Source organism: Tenrec ecaudatus, chromosome 7 (assembly GCF_050624435.1).
Source record: "Tenrec ecaudatus isolate mTenEca1 chromosome 7, mTenEca1.hap1, whole genome shotgun sequence".
Classification (NCBI taxonomy): Eukaryota; Metazoa; Chordata; class Mammalia; order Afrosoricida; family Tenrecidae; genus Tenrec; species Tenrec ecaudatus.
The window spans coordinates 78347032-78353070 of NC_134536.1; positions in this window are offsets into that span (position 1 = coordinate 78347032).

The following is a 6039-nucleotide window of genomic DNA, read 5'->3' on the forward strand; positions in this document are numbered from 1 at the left end:
TTCTAATGAGCACTCTGGCCATTCTTCTTCCAAGACAGATTTGTTTGTCCTTTTAGCAGTCCATGGCACTTAAATGTTCTTCTCAAGCACCATAATCAAATTCACCAATTCTTCAATCTACTTTATTCAATGTCCAACTTTCACCTGCATAGGAGGCAATGGGAAATACCATGGCTCGGGTTATGTGTCGGATTCCTGCTTTTCAATACTCTAAGGAGGACTTGTGAAGCAAATTCACCCAATATAATGTGCTGCTCGAGCCTGGACTGCCACTGCCATGAGCATAGACTGTGCATTCAAACAAGACACAGACCTTGAACAATCTCAACTTTGTCTCCAATTGTTGTACTGTTACCTATCGGTCCAGTTGTGAGGATGTTAGTCTTCTATACATTGAGATTACAGTATAGAAAACATTATGGCACAATTCTCCTCTATTTCATAGGGTCATTATGACTCAGAGTCAAGTGATAGCTTCCAATAGCAACAATGACAGCAACAATAAAATTAAGCAAATAATTTTGAATTCTTAACTATGATCACAAATTTTTATGAAAAGAATATTACTATTTTCCTCAAATACATTTGATAGTACATAGATTTTTGTTACATCAACCAATTTGAAAAGTAAAATAAGACTAATTATGAATGTCTTTGGACAAATATAAATGCACATTATTCATATAAAAACTAGATAATTTAGATCTACACAGAGAATAAGCCTCCAATGATTTCCCTCCAACCATAATTGAAGGATGGGAATTATCTGGTGATCAGACAGACAGCTTTGGAGAGAAGGCTAGAGGAGATTAAAATGATAAATCTGATGTGAACGGTTAAAACATTGTCACTCTGATCCGCTTTGGGTGTTCTCTGAGTCTTAGTATTTTTCTTTATTTTTCACCTTGAGGTTTCTCTCTGTTGAACTTGGTCATTGTGGGAAGCCTTCTTGAAACTTTGTTATGCATTTTTCTATGTTTTCAGGATATGAAATGCATGATAGATGAATCTATAGATATAACATCTAGAATAGGGTCCCAGGGTGGGGGAGGGGCAGAATATATGAAAAGTGTTCAAGAAGGATGAAATATTTCGAAATGGATTTTGGTAGCAATTGTATAATAATGCTTGATGTAATTGAACTATGGAATGTAATGATGTCTGGCTTAGCTCTTAATCATGATCTTGGGGTAAAGAAACTAGATAATTAATGGGAGGTAAATTGAGTGACAGTGTTACAGAAAGATATAAACACTCAACAGTACTTATGCGGTGTTTAGGTTTCCCAAATAACACAGTTTAATTCAATAAGCTGAAAATAATCATGATATCCTGTGAAAAATACAACTGGGAGTAATTTTACTATTTCATACAAATAGAGAATGGGATACTCAAATGGTAAATAGAACAGTTTTCATTAATGCAATAGAAAACATACTGATTTTGAAGGACAGGAAGAAAAAACAGCAGATTATTTTCAAATTACTTTCATATGAAATTCTAAGAGTTTTGAACAAAAGAAAGGACTAATAAAGACTTTTGAAATAAAATTAACATCTAATAATATGGCCATTTTTAATGGTGGAAATACTTAATGGCATCTAACACTAAAATTTATCCTGGAAATGCATCTATATTTTGTTTGTGATATTCAGAAATCAATAAATCTTTTTGTTCCTTGCCTGCATGAGGTAAGAATTTGAGTTATTAGCTTCCTTATTTCTCGACTTCTTTTTTTATTATTAAAATCAGAACGGTGATTGGGAACTGAAAGGAAAAATTTATAGACATGAATAGTTTCTCAGTTTCATTATAAAATGCCTCACTACTTATAAAAATAAGTGAGTTTGCATAATAATTTTCTTTGATTATATTCTATTTGAAGAAATATTAACTTTGTTTCTCACTGTAATTTTCTAACATTTTGTGTCATTTTCTAGCAGTTTACCTCTGGACACCACTTTTTCTATGAGCAGCAAATTGGAAAACAAACTAAGCACAAAGAGCTAACAACACAAACAAATGAAAATGTTGGGTTTTTTTTGTTTTTATTTTAATAAAACCTGCTGAAGTTTAAATGATTCATATGTTTAAAAAATGAAGACTATCAGTAGTCACAAAATACTCTGGTGGTATGCCACCTGAATTGAATATAAATCCTTAATTATCTATATAAATCTCAAGCATTTCAGAGCAGATGTTTTGAAGTTGGTATAAATCTTGAAAACATCTGTTCTGAAATGTTTAAGGTAGTTCTGACCTATTTTTTTCTTAGCTGACCAATTCACCAAAATGATACGAAATTTCTCTGGTTTAGCTGCATTAGGAAATGAATTCTGGGGCCTCCTGAGGTCTTCACAGGCAGTATCAAGGACATTCAGTTGCTTTATTTCTGGGTCAGTAAGTGAGTTTTATAGTTCAGTGACCACATGGTCATTTGTACAAGCAGGTCAAAATAACTATATATAGAATCGATCCACCAGGCATTCTAATTCTGCTATATTTGTACTCTGAAATTATTAAAGGGGCTAAAAAGTGAATTTCCTTCTTCAGTATATTATTGATTGCGAATTGTTCAGGATTAAAAACTCTCTAACCATCGAATGACCTTTCTCAAGGTAACCATATAAGAAAGAAGAACAATAGGATAAAATATACATCCAAGTGATAATTTAGCCCAATAATTTCTCTAAATTATTGCTTATATGGAACTTATGCATGGATCAAGAGGCAGATGTGCAAGCAGAACAAGTGAATAATGTATGATTTAAAATCTGGAAAAGTGTGCACCAGGGTTATACCTTGTCACCATAATTATTCAATCTGTCTGCTGAGCTAATCATCCAAGAAGATGGATTATAGGAAGAAGAACATAGCATCAGGATTCGAGGAAGGATTATTAATGTCGTGCCGTATGCAGAGGACACAACCTTGCTTGCTGAAAATGAGGGGCACTTGAAGCACTTGCTGATGAACATCAAGTATTACAACCTTCATTATGGATTACAATGTAATGTATAGAAGACTAAAATCCTTACAATCGAACCAATAGATAACACCATGGTCATTGGAGAAAGGTTGAAGTTGTCAAGGATACTGTTTTGCTTATATCCACACGGTGGCTACAACAACGGGCTGCAGCACAGGACTGATTGTGAGGATTGATCAGGTCCACGCAGTTAGGGTTTTTTTTTCTTTTTTTGTATTTTGCTTTTTAGTCATTTTATTGGGGACTCGTACAACTTCTATCACAATTCATCCATCCATCCACTGTGGCAAGCACATTTGTACTTTTGTTGTTTTCATCATTCTCAAAATTTGCATTCTACTTGAGCCCTTGGTATCAGCTCATGTTCCCCTCCCTTCCTGGTAATTTATAAATTGTTATTATTTTTCATGTATTACACTGACTGACGTCTTTCTTCACCCATTTTTCTGTTATCTGTCCACCCTGGGATGGGGTTATATGTAGATCATTGTGAGAGGTTCTCCCTTTCCCCCCATCTTCCCCTCACCCTCCTTGTAGGACTACCCTCAATATTAGTCCTGAGGGGTTTATCTGTCCTGGGTTTCCTGTATTTCTGGTTCCTATCTGTACCAGTGTACATCCTCTGCTCTAGCTGGATTTGTAAGGTAGAATTGGACTCATGATACTGTGAAGGAGGAATCATTAAAGAACTAGAGGAGAGTGCATATTTCATCGGTGCTATACTGCACCCTGACTGTCTTGTATCCTCCATACGATCCTTCTGTAAGGGGATTTTCAGTTGCCTACAGATGGGCTTTGTGTCCCCACTCTGTACTCACCCTCATTCACAATAATATGTTTTTTTGTTCTTTGATGACTTATACCTGATCCTATAAACACCTCATGATCACACAAGCTTGTGTCTTTCTTCCTTGTGGTATCTGTTGCTTCTGAACTAGATGTCTGCTTGTTTATCTTCCAGCCTTTAAGACACCAGACAGTATATCTTTTGATAGCTTGGCACCATTAGCTTTCTTCACCACATTTGTTTATGCACCCACTTTGTCTTCAGTGATCATGTCGGGAAGGTGAGCATCATGGAATGACAGTTTAATAGAACAAAGTGTTCTTATATAGAGGGAGTACATGAGTAGAGGCTCAAGACCATCTGCTACCTTAATACTAAACCTATAAATATATGTATGTAGATCTATTTCCCCAAGGTCATATATAAATATATTTACATTTGTACATGTCTGTATTTAGACCTCTCTAAATATCCCTTACCTCCTAGTTCTTTCCTCTATTTCCTTTTACTTTCCTCTTGTTCCACTATCATGCTCAGCCTTCTCTTGGGTTTCAGTAATTGCTCTCGGTTACATCGCCCTTGATCAAGTTCTACCAGGCCTCCCACACTCTCCTTGCCATTGATTTTGGATCACTTGTTCCCTTGTCCCTGGGTTTGTTAACATCACTTCCTTCCCCCCCCTCCCCGCTCCCATGTCCCCCAGAAGCTGTTGATCCTATTGATTTATCCTCCAGATTGTTTATCCCACCTATCTTATATAAATAGACCATAGGAAATAATATTGGTTTTGTTGTTGTTGTTGTTTTGTTTTCTTTTGTTCCTTTGTTGTGCTCTGCATTGTTTTTCAGGTTTTGTTGCTTTGCTCTTCCAGGCGGTGTTTTGTTCGGTTATGCATAGGCTTACTATGGGTTGGAACTGACTCCATGGCAACCAACAACATCTTTTCTCCTTGCAAATTAAAACAACAATGAGGTACCACCTAACACCCTCAAATGTAGCCCAATTAAAAAAAAATCAGAAATCAACAAGTGTTGGAGGGGCTGTGGGAAGACACGAACTTTCATCCACTGCTGGTGGACTTTTAAGTATGTATGACCACTATGGAAATTGATCTGGCGCTATCTAAAACAGATGGAAATTGAGTTACCATACGACCCAGCCATCCCCCTACTGGGCATATACCAAGAAGAAGCAAGAAACAAACCAAGGCCAGACATCTGTGCTCCAATGTTCATTGCAGCACAGTTCACAATCGCAAGGAGTTGGAAGCAACCCAAATTTCCATCAACTGACGAGTGGATTGAAAACTGTGGTACATAATACAATGAAGTACTATGCATGGCTCAAAAGCAGTGATGAATGTATGAAACACATTGCTGCATGGGAAGAACTGCAGGAAATCATGCTAAGAGACGTAAGTCAAGCACAAAAGGACAAGTACAACGTGAGTCCACTGAGGTAAGCTTTAAAAATAAAACTCAAAAGGGGTATAGGGAAAAAGCTACTGTATACAAACATTCCTGAGGTGAAGACCAGGTAATATGGCAGGGACCAGATCCAATACAGGGATACACATGGTATACAGCTAAAAGGGAGGTGGGAAAGGAAAAAAAAAACAAAATGGTGGTGGGGCACAGGGCACTAACCCACCCAGTGGGAGGATATTGTTTATATCTCCACAGGGAAAGAGGGACAAGACTTCAACCAAGACTTCAACCCAGTGCTCCAAGATGTGAATGCAACATGCCGGCATGGAGTAGGGAACCAGTGGGGAGGTCTGGGGGGTCAACTTCAATCCCAACAACTAAGTGGACACCTGTCCCTCCTCCCAGAAGAATTTATTTCAAAAGACGGCATTGAATCTGCAGCTTTGGGAGAGGGACATGTCTGATCAGAGCACACGGGTGCAGATGAAGGTGGAGGAAGAGAGAGTAGAACACATCCTGACCCACCAGGCCTTGAGAATGATGGCCCCAATTAGAGCAGTCAGTCCACAGAGAGGATCACATGGCCAGCCCCACTATGAGACATGATGCCCCTCACTGATCCATAGCCCTATAGGGGACAACACCAGAGACACAGTGTGAGAATTGTACCCAATCTGATCCCGCAACACTGAGGCAAAACACTAAGCAGGGCCAACAGAGAAGCAAGGGAATGGAGTAGCGAGGTCCCCAAGTAATGCTGAGGGTTGACTTTGTGGCCAGGGCATGGTGCCCCAACAGACTGGACTGGAAAACACTTCTAAAGGCCAACAAATAAG